Here is a 21,314-nt window from a genome sequence, read left to right on the forward strand (position 1 = left end):
GTTGTTATAAGTCGTGCAATAACATGATGGGTATCTACATTGAAATTCCAGACCAGCATAGTCAACGGCCTGGAAGATGGATTGTCAACCATCCGCTTAGCTGTCACGCAAACCAGGGGCTGTCTGCTACTGCTAGCATGGCTGGTCAGGTATTGTTTTCGGTGCCTCTGTTAAATGTAAAAATATCCACTTTCGTCTGCTTTAGACGGGAACATACAACAAACAATACAGTGCATCTTTGTTCCATAAAAAAAGTTGCTTCCGTTTCAGCTCGTAGCTCTACTTTGCTGCCATCTTCACTTTATTGTCTCGCGCCAGTCTTGCGCCAGTTGTTAAAAAATGTATCGAGATTAGAGAATTACAATTTGACAACCACTCGTCACTACATTAGCATTTCACTTATTGCTTATTATTGTTTTACACAAGTCTTTGAAATATTACACTACTAAGTTTCTTACTTTGCGTTTTTTGTGTATTGAAAAATGCTCAGTTTTTTGGGGTTTTTCAGCCATTTTTGTACCTGGCTGGCTACATACATACAAATGTGCAGCCCAGCTAACAAAATGATGTCCCCAGGACATCCCCGAAACTTATCAGGACGTCGCAAGGGAATGTCCCCATGATGTCTTTTTGTAGGGTTCCCTAAATGTTACGGGGACGTCGCAGACAAACGGATGTCCATGTAACATCCTAATTTATTTGTATTTTGATTGTGCCACCCCGCCTTCTCCTATTCCTCCCCCTCGCCTCCTTCTCGTCCTCCACCAGTTTGTCCGGAATCAAAACCTGCAACAATCAGCTACAGTTGGACAACAGAACAATTTTACCTGCTTTATACTAGCGAGAATGTTAAGATAATTTCTCGAGTAATGCACCGAGTCGTCGGCGGAAAAAGTTATTGAGATCCGGCTCGAAGGACCAATTTGTTAAGATAATTTCTCAAGTAATGCACAGAGTCGTCGGATTCAAAGAAAAGTACAATAGTTTAATGCTTGCCAGCAAAGTCTGATCGCAATACAAAGTTTGTCTGGTTCACAAATTATCATGTAAGACCATTTAATGGAGAGAAGTCCCCTCCTCTGCATACCAGCTGTCAATATGATCAATCCCAGGGACAGTGTGTGTGTGGAAACTTACAGAGTTCTCTGACCCTAGGCTTGACCATATAATTCACTCAATACAGAAACACATTTATTGCACCTCAAGTATGATAATGGTCAGCCTAGGTCGGTTTGTTTATGTAGGCCTAGAGTCATCTATAAGTCATGTGAGGAGGGGGTTCTCTGCTGGCAAGGAATGTTAGCACCATTATTTTCAGAATATAATGTTCCATTCTAAATTTCTCCGAGAGAGAATTAGAATCTTTGTGCAATTAACACAAATGTTCTCTTATTGACCCTCATAGCCTACTTACATTTTTTAAATTACACAATTTGCAATAACGGATTTCCATATTCTGCTTAATCAACTAAATCAACTGTTGCATCAACACAATCGAAAAAAAATTGGTTGCATGGCAATAGCAAAATGCATTAAAATGTTGCTAAAAGTTTGCACCAATCCACCCCTTCAATTGACTGATCCATACTTATGTATGGGTAAGTGTATATAATATGTGTATATACCTGATATAATATGTGTATATACCTGGTTAGTTGATCTGCGGTGGGGAGCTGGCATTCAGCAATGGACTCCACCTTCTGGCAGTCCACATTGGAAAAGGAACGGCTGCAGGCACCTAAACAAAAATAAATATGCCTGAACTTGTAATGGTGGGACAAGTGTTGGGCAATACAAAAACACCTCAAAAACATTTAATTTCAAACAACATGATTGACACAGATTTAACAAGTTGTATATATTCATGTTCTGTTGATCTGTCACATCAATATAAAGAAAAAAAGAAACTTCATTGTAGGTATATTTTCTTATCTTTTAATCTTTAAAAAACAGGTATATTGCTGTGGCAATTCAGATATGTGTATTTCTGCCAGGGCTGTAATCATAATATATATTGGGGGGGGACATCCCCCAATATTCAAATCTGGTCAAAATGCTCCCCCTCCCAACATATTGATATAAAAATATAAATGAAATATAAATGTGCTACGCTACGACAGGCAACCACACACGCTGTCTGAAATGATAAAAAAATGTAATCATATTCATAACTAAACGTTAAAGGTTTCTATGGGGGAACCCTCAAACTCCCCAGCAGATTTGGTCCCCCCCAATGTTGACTCCATGGCTACAGCCTTGATTTCTGCCATTACTTTCAATCTGATGTTGGTCAACATTTGTCTGACGACAACAATGACGTTAAATGGCAATGACAGCCAACTGTCATCATGGGTTTCAGTCACGTGACATTTTTTGCTGCGCCCGCCATCTTTAGGACCAGCCTCTCGTCTGGCCATGTAAGTAGCACACCTTACCCCAGACGAAAAGCAACGTTATTAAAAGTAAATATATACTTTAGGTTTCGATCCTTATTTACTGTCAAGTGAACTGCTACCTCCACTAAAGTGTAGTAAAAACTTGCAAAATTTGACGTTTGCTGACATCTACATTTACCTTTTCCACAATCCCTCTCCATACACCAGGGAAGCCCTTAATGGCATTTAACAGCATTGACTACTGCTACTTCACCTCAGGATGGGTTTATGATCCCAAAATGTATCATCTGGAGATTTAGAAAATGTTCTTGATCACAGGAAGGGTAAATGGCAGTCTGTTAATCAAGCGATATTAACATTACCCCCCCCCCCCCACACACACACACACACACAGACACACATGTAACGGATAATGTAATATAAATACCAACGGGATGAACAGGACCCCGACGCGATCAACTGAACTTTTTGGAACATTCTGAAGAGCATTGTAATAAATGCAAGATATCAAAACTCAAGCTTGTCTTGTGAGGAAAATGTATTCAATAAGAAAAAAACGCTCCAACGGTTTGCAGGTGAATAGCCTATGTGCGCGTCTTTTAAGGGGCAATTGACTGCAAAACCGATTTTACCTTGTCATAGTTGAATAATGACAGTTCGGTGGGTAAACTGAACATACTGTAAATATCAAAGTCCATTGACACCTCTTTCCTATTCAAATCTCAAAAAGAAAAAATGTGGCTGTAAAACGCTAGCTTTTCAACAAAGCTACCAGTCCTACGTAGGACCGGTGATCGCCCTCTTATTTGCTCTGGTCTGTATCTTTGTCACGCCCCAGAATTTACATCCAGACCAGCCCGAGGTAGCGTGTACCTCCGATACCAGTTTAGCTGCGTGCTGCTCTGTGTAGGCTACTTATAAGGAATTACAAAGAAGAACGTTTTGAATTATAACAAGGATATTGAAAATGGACCACGGTCGTAAATGCTGTGTTCCAGGCTGTAGCCTACAGGGAAGGCTAACACTCACAGTCTTCCCAAGGAGCCAAACATTCAACAGGCATGGCTGCCTTTGTGTATGAGAAGATCCCGGGGAAGTTCGACACTCAATCATTCATTTGCTCTGAACATTTCACCCAAGACAGTTTTGACAACCTTGGACAATTTCAAGCAGGATTTGCTTGGAAGCTGAACCTGGAAAGAGGTGCTGTTCCAACCGCATGCTCATTGCGACCGCAAGCTATAAGGACAGTATGATGTTGTGCTAACAGTTATTAGCAATGCTAACGTTTCCTGTATATAGCATACCAGGTAAAATGCTAAATACGTTTCTACACACATCAAATGACTCTAGCTATACTAGCTGTAGTCGGCATTAGAAGGGAAGCTTCCGAAAAATAGCCAGAAAACGAACAACAGTCTGGCTTATTGCTAACGCCTGTCTAGATAATCTATTTGAAAGATCTGGAGAAAGGCAGGTTCTAGATACAGGATACGTTAGCATTGCTAGTAACTGTTACTAGCAACACCTAGACTGTAGCAAGTAAACAAGTTTAGCTTGCTAGTTAAGCAAGAGCATAGGTAGAATGTGTGATAATTTAGCCTAGTTTATTGGCAATGGGGCTAATGTTGATTCATGTTCCTGACTGTGTTTCATTCAAATAAATAACCTGTGTAATGAAAATCTACAATTCACGATGCATGTTTGTCCAGATCTTTGTCATGTTATTTTACAGCAAGATATCTAGAGCTAGCCTAGCTAGCTAACTGAAGCCGAGTACAATCATGATATGTTTGGTTGCTAAGCTGTAGCCTAACGTTCTACCCACCTAAGTCAATCCAGTTTGCTTCAACAACAGAAGTGGAAACAAGTAATGTTATCATTTCAAATGATATATAGTCAATCTGTTGAAAACAGTGTTGTGTAGACACAATAGATTTATTTGCGTGTTTTTATTTCAAGTCTCCAACTTCGGTGTTTCAGCGAGTGCTGCTTCACTCGTTGATAACCAACCAATCAGCGCGCAGCTCATCTAAATATTAATGAGCATACCATAAAAGGAAGTTAGGAAAAGCTAGTGTTTTTTCCCGGGAACATTTCAGAGGATCTGTCAGAGGGCATAGAACAGCACCTGGGCCATTTTCAACCCAACCAATGTTACATACCCTATTCAGAGACCTTAAGGAACAGTGTGAAATACCCCAAAAACCCAGTCAATTGCCCCTTTAGCAAATCTGTGTGCAAAGTCTTTTACCACACTCTTTACATCTAAACTGCGCGCACATTCATTTTCTATGCTAAGGATGGCTAGACCTGACAGCCTCTCTTGTGACATGGAGTTTCTGAGATATGTTTTGATCAGTTTCAGCTTGGAAAATAACCTTTTAGCGCTTGCGACAGTCACGGGTATTTTCAGAAATAATTTGATGGCCGTGGCTACACCAGGCACACTTGTATGGAGCCCCAGACATGACATCCGAAAAAAAAAAATCGTTCCCACGAAATACTAAATCGTTCCCACGAAATACTATTTTGGGGATAACGATGTAGCCTAACTACATTGCGGGCAGTGTGGGGCACATACAGGCTACCCAGAGCACGCTAAAGGTAATGGACAGAGCTGATTTGATTGTATTGTATTTTAGGCTGGTGAATGACCGTAGTAAAGTTGGTTTGAAGTTCGACATTCAACAGATATGCTGACGCCCAGTATTGTGTTATTTTAACCGGTGTTAGCACCGCTACGACCGGCCGCTTAGCCAATGCTTTTGGCTGCCTCAACAACGCGTATGTTTAGGGACCGTCAACAAATTACACGTTTCAAAAGTCCATCGCTTCTCAACAACATCAACTAGCAGTGTCAAAATAATGTTAAACTGTTGAAGATGTATGCATTCATGCTGCACATCCTTTATTTTGTTCATTTTCATCTCAAGTTATTACAAATGTATTCTTTATTCAAAATAAACCTTTAAACGTCAATAGCTTTTTGGTCATGTGACCTATAATCCTCAAATTCATTTCAGTCTTCACTGACTATGCATACATGTTGCACAGCCTTTATTTTCTTCATTTTCACCTCACACAGTTTTAGATGAATTTTTGAATATTTCAAACTTCAATATCTATTTGGTCATGTGACCTGTATATTTCAAAGCCCTGTTTAACTGCTAAGAAAGTACATGTCCATTTGGAGGCTGAGACTGTCTCTTATCTAATCACAATTTTGTTAATTACAATGACATATCCAAACTCTTCTACTCCTAGGAAGTCGAATCTGGTGTAAAACCCAAAGGCCAACTGTAAAGTCAAATAGGCCTGGACTGGTAATCTGTCATACCGGGCAAATAACCAGCTGGCTGAGTCAGATGCAGTGGCTCAGGGTCTGACCGGTTGCGGTGGGCCGGTCTCAGAAAAAGTCCCAGGGCTATTTTGTCCCAGTCTAAAGCTACACACTACTGTAAAAGAATATCACTATACCTGCATGTATCTGCAGTTTGCACACATAAGACATGCAAAGCTGTGTATGTGTTCAGGAGAAAACAATAGCCCATAATCACAACAAAAAAGCATAACCATCAAAGTGCTGAGATTAGGAGAAGTCACTCGTGCTAAAAAGGAAAGAAAATGTCGTTATGCGAGCTTCCCGAGAAGAGGTAAAATTGCCAGATCGATCCACAAAGGTGTGAGCCACTACAACTATCAGCAGCTCAGGAAGACTCCAAAAGACGAACTATATGGTGGTAATATCATCAGGTGTCTTACAAAAGATGTTCTGAAAATTATTTCCTCTGAAGTGCAAAAAGGTATGAGACTCCATGATGATGTCCTGCTGGAGCTAATGCTCACACAGAAAATTATGAAGGAGTGCAGCGGCTATGTTTCTTTTGGTGGTCATATTCAACACTTGCAGGTGGACCCATTTGGAGTCCATATATACATGGATGTAGGAATAAATATAATGGTAGAGCATCTTAAACAACCCACACCAGTTACTCTCCATCTTGACGCTACTGGTGGTGTTGTGTCAAAGATCCCAAATAAAAACAAAAGGGTTCTGTACTATGCCCTTGTACTGCTATAGGCAAAGATAAGCCACCTGTCCCCATCTCTGAGCTTATCACCAATGAACATCCTGTACTAACATTAACATATTGGTTGATGGAAACAGTCATAGAAGGTGTCTCCAGGTGCACATCGTGCAGAGTCCGACAGGTAGAGATAGACTACAGCTGGGCTCTGATGGATAATGTGCTGCTGTCCTTTAACAGGAGACTATATCTGCCTATCTTGAAAGAGCCCATATTGTCATAGAAATTCAGAAAATCCACAGTGACCTTCATAAGTTCACAGTTTTACACCTTTGCTCTGCCCACATTGTAAAAGCTGTCTCAAAGGGAATTGGGAAAAGGATGCAAGACAAAGGACTGAAGGACTATGTCACCTATTGCTTTGCAATTTTGTTGAACAGTACAAGCATGGATGAAGCTCTTCCTGTGTTCCAACACGTGTGTACTTTTCACTTCAATGGAGGATGGTGATCTCGTCAAACATGAAAAAACAATCTGAGCATATTGCATACTAAACACAAAAGTATAGATCATGTTCCATGGTGAAATGATCAATCCTTGTTTTTATTGTATTATATGCAGGCAAAAGCCCTATGGGGAAAAAGCCTCTGAGGTGGCGGTTTTACATGTTCAAAAATGTGCTTCAATTAATGTGAGATAGAAATGAAAAACCTAAAGGCTGTGCAACCTGTATGCATAGTCAGTGAACACTCTGAAATGAATTTGAGGATTATAGGTCACATGACCAAAAAGCTACTGAAGTTTTGAGGTTTATTTTGAATAAAGATTTATAATTACTCAAGATGAAAATGAAAAAATAAAAGCTGTGCAGCATGAATGCATACAACTTCAACAGTTTAACATTATTTTGACGCGCGTTCATGTTTTTGATAAGCTATTGACTTTTGAAACGTGTAATTTGTTGATGGTCCCTAAACATACGCGTTGTTTAGGCAGCCAAAAGCATTGTCTCTAAAATACAAGACAATCAAATCAGCACTGTCCATGACTATACCTTTAGAGTGCTCTGGGTATATGTGCCCCACACTACCCGCAATAGGCTACATCGTTATCCCCAAAATAGCATTTCGTGAGAACGAATTAGTATTTCGTGGGAACGATTTAGTATTTCGTGGGAACGAATTTATATTTCGTGGGAACGATTTAGTATTTCGTGGGAACGATTTTTTTTTTCGAATGTCATGTCTGGGGCTCCGTACACTTGATAGTATGGAGTTGTGTTTTTTTATTAGCGTGTTCGCTATATCATAAATGGAGCAATTTATTGTCGTGTGAATCTTGTAGAAAGCAATGACTGTACGTTTTACACGATCATAATATGTATTAAACTGAAATACAATGACTTATTGTAACTTTGATTATGTTTTTTGTATGTTTAAATAGTCAAACGCAATCGCTGCAACTGCACGATACTGTCGCATACGTTATCATGTTTGCTAATAATGTCACTTATGTATATATTTTATAATTAAGCACTTTTTCTACTTTCTCTTTTTTTGTAGATTCACTCCATTTCATTGTCAGCTTGATAGGAATACAAATAAAGGAGCAAGGCTAATTTTCCTGGCTCTTGGAAAGGAGGCTCTGTTAACTCTAGGAAGCACAACACAGATAGGCCTACAGCTGTCAAAGTATAGGCAGAGGATGTCTAATATAGAGAGAACTGCCACTCTCGGGAAACTTCCGGGTTCTAAACCGGTTGAAGTTCCATGTGAGGGCGCTAACGAGCGAGTGCAGAATGAATGGAGGTTTATGGAGCGGTACCCCTCAAAATCCACTTTTCTCAGGATATAATTTTTTGTCTAGTAATTTAAATTCTGAATTCGAAAGGGGAGGCCAAAAAAATACACACTGCTGGCTGTTAGATTGTTTTAAAGTCGCCTTTCTGTTTTAAAAAGCTTTTGAAAATGTAATTGACGTCATACACATCGTACGACCAGAGCTACTACTTTACGGCAAGCTCTGGTCACTTACTTTTTTCTCTCAGGGCATCGACAACACAGCTGACAGGTTAGGCTCTCTCTATCAATACACATGCTAGAAAGAGTTTTAGCTTGCTTATGTTGTTGTTAATGTTGCTAATGTTCTGACATTCTGATTCCGCTTCGGATGTCATCAAGCGGGAGCTCTGGTCGTATCAGTCCTTCACTAACCAATCAGCATTCATTAGCAGAATACTAGCGTGTTATGGGCAACAACGACTGACCCTGTAAGAAATCAAAAGGACATAAGTACTCGTTCATTCAACTTTCGACCTATAATCCATGTTGAACATGCAAAAACTACAATCAAATCTGAGATTTCTCAACGACAATCAGGCGAAAGAGACAATTTTAGCCGTTTAGCTCCATAGATTCCCATTCAACATGCACTCGCTCGCGATCAAATTCGGTACAATGGGGCTTAATAGGGAGTGGCAAGGCTCTCCTTAAACAGGCTCTGGTATAGGCTAACGTTAGCTACGTGGTACAGTAATGTTAGCTATAGCAAACAGTACAATACCTGTCTCTTCTGGCAGATGAGTGCATCCTTCACCGGCTGGTCGAAAAAGAAATTTGTAATTTTAGGAAGTTTGGTATTTAGCTAATGCAGAAATGTTCTGTTTTGAATGCCGCTTTTGGGCACCGCTTTTAAATGTGCGTTTCATTTTTCCTACGCTACGCTACAGTTAGCTACCTATTTGCAGCGGGCTTGCCGGTCTGTGTGACCATCTGACCTACTTTGTCATGCCACTTACTTAGTTAACAAAGAAAGCACAATTAAATATACTTTCCTTTATTTTTATATCAACTCTGGAAACACAGACAAGACAATAAGACATCCCATGTAATTCAAGTAGAATTGGTTGGCCTGGTAGGGTACAGCCTGAAGAACCTACGTGGCAGCCCCCTCTACACCCTTTGGGCCCACCACCCTGAACCGTGGGAGTGGTGTGCAATGCCACATGGGTGGCAGTGAAGGTCAGGGGCCTAGACGGACCAGACCCAGGTGGCAAAGGCTAACTCTGGGGACGTGGAACGTCACCTTGCTTGGGGAGAAGGAGCTGGAACAGGTGCGGGAGGTAGAGCGCGACCAGTTAAATCTGGTGGGGCTTACTTCTATGCACAGTCTTGGCTCTGGATCCGTACTCCTGTATAGGGGATAGATTCTATTCTTCCCTGGAGTTGACCAGGGTATGAGGCGACAGGCGGGTGTGGAGATTCTCTCAAGCCCCCGGCTGAGCACTGCTACGCTTACATGTTGTGGGGGGAAACTCTGACTGTTGACTGTGCCTTTTTGGAGACCCTGGATGGAGTCCTACACAGGGCCCCAGTAGGGGACTCCATAGGGGTGCTTGGACGGTCTCCCCAATCTAAACCAGAGTGGACGTATGTTGTTGGATTTCTGTGCTAGTCATGGATTATCTGTAACAAACACCATGTTCGAACATAAGGATGTTCATAAGTGTACGTGTTACCAGAGCACTCTCGGCTGAAGGTTGATGATCGATTTTGTAATCGTGTTGTTGGATCTGAGGCCGTATGTTTTGGACACTCAGGTGAAGGGAGGGGCTGAGCTGTCAACTGATAACCATTTGGTGGTGAGTTGGGTCAGGGGATGGCAAAAGACTCTGGACAGACCTTGTAAGCCCAAGCGAGTAGTGCAGGTCAACTGGGAACGTTTGGAGAAGACCCCTGTCCACTAGATCTTCAACTGACACCTCCGGCTGAGTTTTTCAGGCATCCCTGCAGAGGTTGGGGGGCATTGAACCAGAGTGGGCAGAGCTTCCATTGCTGAAGCCACAGAGGAGAGCTGCGGCCTCAAGGTCTTAGGTGCCTCAAGGGGCAGGAACCCTCAAACACCGTGGTGGACACTGGTGGTCAGGGAAGCCATCCGACAGAAGAAAGAGACCTTCCGGGACATGTTGTCCTGGAGGTGTCTGGAAGCAGTTGCAAGGTACCAACAAGCCTGAAGGGTTGTGGCCTCTGCTGTGAGAGAGGCAAAGAAGTGGGTGTGGCAGAAGTTTGGAGAAGTCATGGAGAAGGACTTTTGGTCCGCACCAAGGTGTTTCTGGAAAACCGTCTGCCACCTCAGGACAGGGAAGCGGGGAACCATCCAAGCTGTGTACAGCAAAGATGGGATGCTGTTGACCTCAACCAAGGAGGTTATTGGGCGGTGGAAAGAACACTTTGAAGAACTCCTAAATCCCAACATTACCTCCATGATAGAGGCAGAGCCGGAGGCTGATGCTGGATCAGATTAAAGTTTCCTGGGGCAGGTCACTGAGGTAGTCAAACAACTAAAGAGATTGATGAGATCCGACCAGAAGTGCTGAAAGCTTTAGATGTGGATGTGGTGTCGTAGATGACAACATTCTTCAACATTGCATGGAATTCTCTCTTCAAAAAGGGGGACTAGAGAGTGTGTGCCAACTACAGGGGTATCACACTTCTCAGCCTCCTGGCAAAGTTTACTTTAAGGTGCTGGAGAGGAGGGCTCGGCAGACTTTCGAACCTCGGATTGAAGAAGAACAATGCGGGTTCCATTCTAGGCGTGGAAGAACAAACCAGATATTCACTCTCGCACAGTTCCTGGAGGGGGCCTGGGAGTATGCCCATCTGGTCTACATGTGTTTTGTGGATCTGGATTTTCAAAATTGATCGGAAATAGTTCATCGCGGTAAACATATGGTGTTGGTTGGCCATTTGTTACCAGCGTAGTGAAGTTAGGTCAAGTGATGGGCTATAGCCTACAACTAACATAGTAAAATCTTGATAATATACATATTTATAAAATACATATACAAATACATATTTGGTAATATGTACCAAATATATTCTGCGGCTTGCGGAAACATTTGACCAGCTGCCGAAATGATCACTGCAGAGGTAGCCTGTGTTGCCTGTCCAATTTGATTACATGGGCGCCAAAAGGAAAAAGGCTGTGCTCCCAGGCGCTTCGCATCCAATCGTTGAAAATAAACTTAACAACTTGATAGCAAACAATACGTCTAAAAGTTTGATGGTAATGTGAAATATATCCGACATCTATTTGCGTCGCAGGTCTGTTTGTATAAAACTATTTTCCAGAAGGAAGGTTTACAAGATTTATATTGTCCTATATTAGTAAGTTAGTAAGTCAGACTTTATTTATATAGCACATTTCAGAAAAAAAATTGCAGCTCAAGGTGCTTTACATAAAATCAGCAAAAACAATAATACAAGTGATAAAAGTAATAATAAAAACTACAAAATAAACAAGAATTAATAAAATGTAACACAAGCAATAGTGCAAGTCAAACAAGCCGCAATCTTTGCAGGAATCCAAAGCAAATCTATAAAAACAATAATATAACTACTAAAAGTTGTAAAACCCTTTTGAGATTAAAAAAAAAGTTAAATGCTTTGTTAAAAAGGTAGATTTTAAGCTGTCTTTTAAAAATGTCTAGCGTATTTGCTTCCCTAATATTTATGGATAATTTGTTCCATAGTTTTTGGAGGTAACTGGCAAAGGCTGCATCACCAATCTTCTTATGACTGCTTCCGGTGACCTCTAATAGGCCTGCATTTGATGATCGCAGTGTTCTAGCTGGTGTGTAGTTTATGAGAGTTAGCAATGTAGCTAGGTCCTTATCCGTGTAGAGCTTTGTATGTAAAATTAATTATTATTAAAGTTAATAATCTATCTGCAGAATTTTGAATGAGCTGTAGTCTTGCAGTGGTTTTCTTGGGAAGACCAGCAAACAGTGCATTACAGTAGTCCAGCTGGCTGGATATAAAAGCATGAATTAACTTCTCTGCATCATTTTGGTTTATGAATGGTCATACCTTCGCTATATTCCTCAGGTGAAAGAAAGCAGTTTTGGTCACTTTATTAATGTGAGAGTTGAAATTCAAATCTGAGTCCAGGATTACACCGAGACTTGTCACCTCTGGTTTAAGACAGCGGGTTTAACTTCCTAGATTCTTAGTAAGCATCTCTCTTGGATTTGGGGCCACATAGTAGGACTTCAGTTTTGTCTTCATTTAATTTAAGAAAGTTATCATTCGTCCATTTGTTTATTGCCAAAAGGCAGCTGGTAATGGAATTGATGGCCGTTGCATCGTTTAGTTCAGTGGATATATATAGTTGTGTGTCATCCGCATAGCCATGGAAATTCATGTTATGTTCTCTGATTGTCACCGAGTGGTAACATATAAAGAGAAAAAAGTAATGGACCTAGGCAGGTTCCTTGAGCAACCCCGTAGCAGTTCTCATGTTTCTTCGACCTATGGTCTCCTAAACTAACATAAAACTTCCTACTTGTGATATATGATTTCATCCAGTTCAGTACACTATCTGTGAAACCAATAAGCTTTTCCAGTCTATTGTTTAGGATGTCATGATCAATGGTATCAAATGCTGCACTGAGATCTAACAGGATAAGGATAGAGACTTTATTCACATCAGAGTTTAATCTGAGGTCGCTAATTAGTATTGCCACAAAGTATTATATTAGTGGAAACAACAGGAGTTGTTTGAGTTCAAAGGGTCAGTTGGTCAAGGTATTCCCTTTTCTGACCAGCAGGTAATCGTGTTTACCACATGTTCTTGTGGTCCACACCATTCTGATAATCTCTTTGATAACTAGAGAGGGTACAATTTCTGGGGAAATTGTAGAGTGTGCTTGTTTGCGTTGGTTGCAGGGGTCCGTATTTAAATTACATTTTACAACTGATATTTCGGTATATTTTATATTAAAATGCATAGCCTACTTATTATTTATAAAGATTACATAGATTTAAAAGCATATTTGTTCTGCTCATTTACAACTCAAAATACTAAGAGTGAAGAGTAGAATGAAATAGTTGTCTTCTCATTTCCCCTGCAAGAGGGAATGGTGATCAGCAACCTCATAGTTGAATCAAAACGAATACATTTGGCAGACCGGTGTAAAAATTGACCTAATCTCTATGATTTAAACGTCATTGTAAGTTTTTCCCTTCTCGTGATATGTTCAGGCATTTAGCCTACTCATATTGCATTGCTAATCTCTTTGGCTCTCGACGAAGGCGGTCGCATTTCTCTCTCCTCCCCTCCCTGACCTTCCCTGCTTCGCTCTGTCTTGTCTTGTCTGTCTCAAGATACTCTCTCACCATCACTCTCCGAAACTAGAAGCATGGAATTAATTTACTGGTCTCTCAATGCAATTGACACCATCTTCTCGAAGAGAAGCTCAGGTTCGGGGGAACCCAACTGTCCTGACGGGACGTTCGCAGCTGGCTACACGATGGACGCGTGGGGGAATTGGTGTGTCGTGTGTCTAGTGGCGCTTTCCGTTGAGGATGTTGAAGACATCTTTATTTTCGGAACCGTGATTACAGGCTTTCTGCTGTTTGGAATAGGCGCTTGGCTTGTACATCGGAAAGTCAAGGAAACGGCTGCAGCCATCAAAAGCCCCCTTAGGCTGCTCGACCTGATTGATTCGGTGGGTAGAGCTGTTGGAGCTCTGACTGTGAATTTACAGCGCAATATGGATTACAACAGGGATAAGTTTGCGGCTCTGCAAAGGAGGATCGAGGAGTAGGAGACCTTTCTGAAGGGTGGACTTGAAAATTTAGTAGCGTCTACTCGTCAAAACAACTACACCAATCTTATATACTTTCGGCCCCGTAACCAGCACAGGCCTTTGCCAAGGCCGTTGCTGGAAAACAACTCCCCTGGAGAGCGCTGAAGCAAGACTATCTTGCTCTTCCCTTCCCCTTCCCCCACCAACATCTGTGGCTTGGTCTCTACCCGGGTCATGACCAAGGATGTGTCCTTGCCAACACTATCTGCATAGGGAGACTCGGACTGATTGTGGCCTTGGTCGAGGGCGCCAACCCAGACCTACTCACACATTAACTTTCACCTACTACAGATAACACCACCCCCCCCACCCCCATCCAACGCCTTTGACTGCTTGTTTCCCCTGGGTGGCTGGCGGGTCTGTGTCCAGCGCCGGGTCTGTGTCCAGCGCTTATGTGCTGAGGTTTTTGCCTGTTCCCACACTGTACTCCTCTAGAAGCATTGTCTGGGGGTTGCCTTTTTCTCTCCTCCTCTCTCCTCATGTTATGTGGTGTAACCTTTCAGTTGGGGCCAAAAATGGCTGCTTAGGTAGGCTCTCCTGCCAAAGTAAATTCCTTGTCTGTGCAAACTTTCATGGCGAATAAACACCAATTCTGATTCGGATTCATTCATTAATAACGACGTTACCAGCAGTAGCTATCTCAGATGGAATTGCGATTCAATTAGTACCATCTGCTAACTGAAAATATGCCCCCAAAAACATAAATAAGCTTGACATTTATTTAGGGGGAAATCACTCATTCATAAAAATGTCAGTGGTAGCGATCATTGTCAGTAACGAGGCAAAATGCGATATAGCCCTGCTGTGTGGAGAAGCTGCCCCGGTAAATTGTAGGCTACAACTAGACTGTCTTGGTAGCGATTGCGTTGGTTGAATTCGATTTAACGTTACTTCCGTTGTACGGTCTCGGCTTAAATTAATTATGTTCATGAACGATTGAAGTTTAAGCTGCAATGGAGTTCAGGTAAGTAGTCACTAGTCAAATAGTTTCACCTATAGACCAATTATTACCCTACGTCACACAACTGTCAAGGAGGCTCAACTGCGCATGTCGTCGTCGTCGTCGTCATCTCCCGCTTGTCCGGGGATCGGGTCGCGGGGGCAACGACCTAAGCAGGGAGGCCCAGGCTTTCCTCTCCCCGGCCACTTCCACCACCTCTTCCTGGGGGACCCCGAGGCGTTCCCAGGCCAGCCGAGTGACATAGTCCCTCCAGCGTGTCCTGGGTCTTCCCCGGGTCCTCTTCCCAGTGGGACGTGCCCGGAACACCTCACCAGGGAGGCGTCCAGGAGGCATCCTAATCAGATGCCCGAGCCACCTCAGCTGGCTCCTCTCGACGCGGAGGAGCAGCGGTTCTACTCAGAGCCTCTCCCGGATGACGAGCTTCTCACCCTTTCTCTAAGGGAGAGCCCGGACACCCTGCGGAGAAAGCTCATTTCGGCCGCTTGTATTCGCGATCTCGTTCTTTCGGTCACTACCCATAGTTCGTGACCATAGGTGAGGGTAGGAACGTAGATCGACTGGTAAATAGAGAGCTTCGCCTTTCGACTCAGCTCCTTCTTCACCACGACGGACCGATGCAGAGCCCGCATCACTGCGGACGCCGCACCGATCCGCCTGTCGACCTCGCGCTCCATTCTTCCCTCACTCGTGAACAAGACCCCGAGATACTTGAACTCCTCCACTTGGTTCAGGATCTCCTCCCCGACCCGGAGATGGCACTCCACCCTTTTCCGGTCGATAACCATGGCCTCAGATTTGGAGGTGCTGATTCGCATCCCAGCCGCTTCACATTCGGTTGCGAACCGCTCCAGTGAGAGCTGAGGGTCACGGCCCGATGAAGCCAACAGGACCACATCATCTGCAAAAAGCAGCGACCCGATCCTGAGGTCACCAAACCGGACCCCCTCAACACCCTGGCTGCGCCTAGAAATCCTGTCCATATAGGTAATGAACAGAATCGGTGACATAGGGCAGCCCTGGCGGAGTCCAACCCTCACTGGAAACAAGTTCGACTTACTACCGGCAATGCGGACCAAACTCTGGCACCGGTCGTACAGGGACCGGACAGCCCCGATCAGGGAATCCGGTACCCCGTACTCTCGGAGCACCCCCCACATGAGCCCCCGAGGGACACGGTCGAACGCCTTTTCCAAATCCACAAAACATGTGTAGACTGGTTGGGCGAACTCCCATGTACCCTCCAGGACTCCGCGGAGGGTATAGAGCTGCGCATGTCGGTTGCAAAAGACGAACTTCTCCCCGGTCTATTACACTTGGAGTGTTGATCAGGCCATCATATATCTCTGGCCACTGGATTGCAGGGCTTGATATTAACTTTTTGAGCCTCTTGGCCTTTGGAAAAATAAATTTACGTTTCACTTATCTATGCACAAAAGTCAATTGAACCCGATAGTCTTAAATTATGGAAGCAAATCGTGACCAAAATTCTAATGAAAATGCAGTTCCAGAAATGCATTTTCATTTTAAGAATGTGGCTGCATTATTTGACTCATAAATGAAATTAGTAATCAATCATCCTTTTCCTTTTCAATCCATTTTCTTCTTTAAGACTGCTCATTCTTTCCCTTAATTAAAATGAAAACGAAAAAGACATTTGAAATTTAATTTTCAAAATATGCCCCAGCAAATAGATACCAAAATTACATTTGAAATGTAAAATTTGAAAATTAATTTCCAGAAATGCATTTTCATTTTAAGAACGTGGCTGCAAAATCGTGACCACAATTCAAATTCAAATGCATTTCCAGAAATGCATTTTCATTTTAAGAACGTGGCTGCAAAATTGTGACCACAATTCAGATTCAAATGCATTTCCAGAAATGCATTTTCATTTTAAGAATGTGGCTGCATTATTTGACTCATAAATAAAATTAGTAATCAATCATCCTATTTGCATTTGCATTTTCATCCTCAAGACTGCACATGTTAGGCCATAATCAAAAAGAAAACAGAGTGGACATTGCATTTTCATTTTCGTGTTCTGCCCGAAAAGAACTGCCCATAGTTCGAAAACGAAAATGCATTCTGAGCGGCGCAGCAGAGTGACGTCAGTAGCCGCTCTTCTTCAGCTCCCTGCTGACCGAGCTACCCATCTTGTTCGGTAGGGGGTGGTGTGCACATACGCATTGCATTACATGGCAAATGTGCCGGGAACTTGATTGAATTGCCGGGTCTTTAGAGGACGCATCACAGATCATGGCGCTCCCTCAAATTGTGCAGACACTGAAAGAATTAGCTGAGCTGGTAGAAACCAATAATATATCTGAGTCTGATGCCCTTGACCGAGTAGAACAAGTCACAGAGAGCTTGGCTGTATACTCTGCCGTTACAGACGTACACATTAATGAGGTTGCCATAGTAAACCTCTCTTCAGTCCTGGAACGGCTGGATGCTGTGGAGCCTCAAATGGGATGAGGACGACCAACAATCGTGTACTTTTTCTTGTGAAAGCAAGCTGTTTCACCTTTGGCCTAGTTCAGACAAAATCTGAATTTCCGCAATCTGAATTTCAGCAATCTGAATTTCAAGAATCTGAATTTCAAGAATCTGAATTTCAGAAATGTGTATTTTTTGGATCAAAATAATTCTGTTTTATTAAATTCGGCATACAAATAATTCAGATATTATATATTCAACAGCAAAATATTTCAGTTTTATGAAATTCGACACACAAATATTTCAGATCTTTCATATTCAAATTCAGATACTTTTGTCAGCTTTCTAGCTCCATAAATCCGTTGTTTTGCATCCTCCGACGGATGGTCTGGTGGCCTACGCCGAACAGCTCCGCTATGTCCTTTATTTTTAAACCATTTCATAAATAGTTTTCGATGGACTTGAACGGAATGTGGATGTAGCTGTCTCTAGTTATAATAACTCAAGCCCTCGCCTTGAAGCAACGGCCGGTGGATGTAGGTGGTGTTGCATTTACGGTTAGGTTCCCATGTCTTCTGGTCGTTTTTATTCTATTAACTCCAGTCAACATTTACAAAACTATCTCCCCCAATAATTTTTGTTTGATTCTCGAACCTGGCTCATACTACTAGCTTTTTCATATGAATTTTTCCTGATTTTTGCTAAGATTGAAACCAATCCGAAATGGGTAAACTAGCAGTCCATTTATTTGCTTACGTCAAGAAAAGTTGCCTGCAAATGTGCCTGCGGATACTAACAGGGCACGAGCACAAAAGTTCACATTGGCCGATAGCCGATTTACATGGAGCTGAATGAGCTTATATTGAACGAGCACAGGGAGAAATGGTTTGAGTTGCCTGCCTTGTTGTAGCAAGTTTAGCAAATCGTTGTCACACATAGGCCTACATGAAATGTTGTTAATATAGTTTATTCCCGTTATTTTCAAACAGATTTGATTTTTCGTAAAAACGTTCATGACATGATGGCAAATATATTATGTTAAGTGCGAGCATAGATTGTTGACATGTCATTCTGGAGCAAAGACGAAGATTAATACTTTAACTGTTAACCACAATAGGAAATGATATATATTTAAATAATATTAGTCTTGCCTTCAGAAGCTTTTGTTAAATACACCCATTATTCTTTTTATGATCGTGACATCAAGCCAGACTGCTTTTGTGGGACAATGAAGGTCCTTAGTGACTGTTTCACCCCCACTTACATCTGATGGAAACGTCTTGTAGCCTATGGTTCTATGACTATGCCCCTTTCAAAGGCAAATGTTCAATAAAGTATATTTTAGACACACTTCTCGAGCTTTTATTTATTACATTATTAACACGTCTTGTTAGATCACATTATATCCATTAATAGACATTTGGTTTTCTAGGTTGAGCATGTAAAACACAGGTCGCATTTCGACACTGATGTGAAATTGAAGGCAGTGTGAATTTTGTGGCATTTCGTTTGAATATAAAGTTGACAGTAAGCTATGGTAAGTCTGCATTATGGAAGATTTCGGTTACCAAAATAACTATTAAGCTTTCTTTGCCTGGCAACGGAGCTGTTCATGTTAATAGTTTATTTCATCCAATACAATGCGTTGTAAATCATACTCATACCACGAAGAAAAAAAGCAACATATGTGATGAGTTTCATCTAGAATAGCCCTATATTTAGCCATATAGCCTAAAAAACAAGTGAAAGGAATACTATACAGTGACAGAATACATTTCCGTTAAGTTTGCATCATGTGTCTGATTCTTATCGGACTTGTACCTCATTCTGCCCATAGCTTCTGCAACTGCAATGCCCACACACTCGTAACCATATAAATCTATGCTCGCGACTGGTTGTCGCAAAGTATGACGTGTACAGCTAGTTGCAAGCGTGCACAAGGTCTCGGAGCTAGGGAAAAAAGAGCCACTGTTTAAAGGTATACCGGAAGACATGGAAGTGGAAAGATGGCTGCGTCCAGTCTCGCGCTCTCGCTTGCCTCACGGCGCCACTGAGCACTTTTCATAGAAATCAATGGGGATGCCATCTTGGAAGACAAAAGTAGCTTACTGTAGTTATATTAACTCTATGCCTCCGCTGACATCTTGAATATGTGACTGTCAAGCTCGTGGGAGCAACTTCCGGGTCACAACACAAAAATCCAAAATTGAGAAAGAAGATTTCCTCACCCTATATATTACTTCCCGATTTCCATGTTTAAGCACATCAAATCAGATAACGGGTCGTTTGTTCGTTTTCCGTTTTTTTTTCTTCTATATAGTAATCGGGGAACAGCTTGTTTTCTGATTTTGGTTTTCTAATTTTAAAACGAAAATCCATTGGCCGTAAAATACACAGACCCATATCCTGAAAGAGATTAACGTTTTTTTGAAAGACGATTTTTTTTATTGCTGAAAATACAAAAATGGGAAAATAACCGCAAGCTGAAAGCTGAAATAAATTTTCAAAATGTGTGAGTCCCTCAAAAAAAGCAATGTGGAAGCCACGGTTTTAGTGCAGCTATGATTGCCAACGCGCTGAGGGCAGAGAATAATAGAAATTAAGCTAGAATCCACACCTCAAACAAGTTAACCTAGATGCAAAACTGTATGTCCAATCCTAAAAATAAGAATATTTTCCGAGACCCAAGACTGCCGAAACCAGAGATATTCTTTATATGTCTGTGCAGTCAGAAATAGACTACCTACAGTTTCGAAACCGTGTTCCTTTTGGTTTCCTGGTGTGTGTTTGTTTGGTTGCCACGGCAATGGAGCAGCTGTGCTCGCTAACGAGCTGGGCAGAGCGAATAACCAACATTTACCTAGCATCCACACCTCAAACAAGTTAACCTAGACGCAAAACTATACGTCCAATCCAAAAATTGGATATGGATACTGTCCGAGACCCAAGACTCTGCGGAAACCAGAGATGTCCTTTTTTATGTCTGTGCGGTCAAAAATATGACTCTACCGGCAGTTTAAAAACACGTCTACTTTCGAAATTCTCTGACGAATTTTACCCACCTCTCCATTGAAGTTAGTGAGAGAATTTGAAAGGCTGCTCTCGCTTCAAGGCTTATGGCTGAATATCTGTAAATGTGAGCTCTTTAGTAGTTACATTGGCTGAAAGAGGACACGTTTTCCTACATTTTAAGGTATAACTTGTTTCTGTAAGTTAAACTATATGAACGTCAGAGGAATTAGTTTGACAATTTAGTTGAATATCAGAAAAAGAGCAGCCACTCTGCTGGCTGCTCAATCATAAAAATCAATAAGGAGCTAACATTTTCATGTATTTAAAACTGTCACAATTCAAAATTGGCTGAATATATTTGAAAAAGCTGACTCATTTGGCAATAGCTGAATGTCTTTTGAACATTTTAAAGGTTGAATGGTGTCTCTACCTGAAAGTATGCTGAAGTAGTTAAGTTTGAAAGAGGAGGAAGCTTTTTCATGATTGAAAGGATTTACCATTACTTTTAATGGGAGAATAATTTGCACAAAAACCTTAATTCTTTAAAAAGTATAAAAGTGAGAAATACCAAAAGTCATCTCCTGAAGGAGCTGAATGTTTTGATACAAAAATGGTTGGAATCTGTGAAAGTATGCAGGACTAGTTAAAGGCCAAAAAACGGCGGAAGAACGGAGAAGTTGAAAAGCAATGCTTAACAGCATTCTCACAATAAATATATATGTAAGATAACAATGGTTTGTGCTCGCCGAAGGCAAGCACACCCCAATGACAGGAATCTGTGTGTGTGTGTGTGTGTGAGGGGGGACTAGCTAAAAGAACAACAATTTAAA

Source organism: Hypomesus nipponensis, chromosome 10, assembly GCF_054491055.1.
Source record: "Hypomesus nipponensis isolate SF chromosome 10, ASM5449105v1, whole genome shotgun sequence".
Taxonomy (NCBI): Eukaryota; Metazoa; Chordata; class Actinopteri; order Osmeriformes; family Osmeridae; genus Hypomesus; species Hypomesus nipponensis.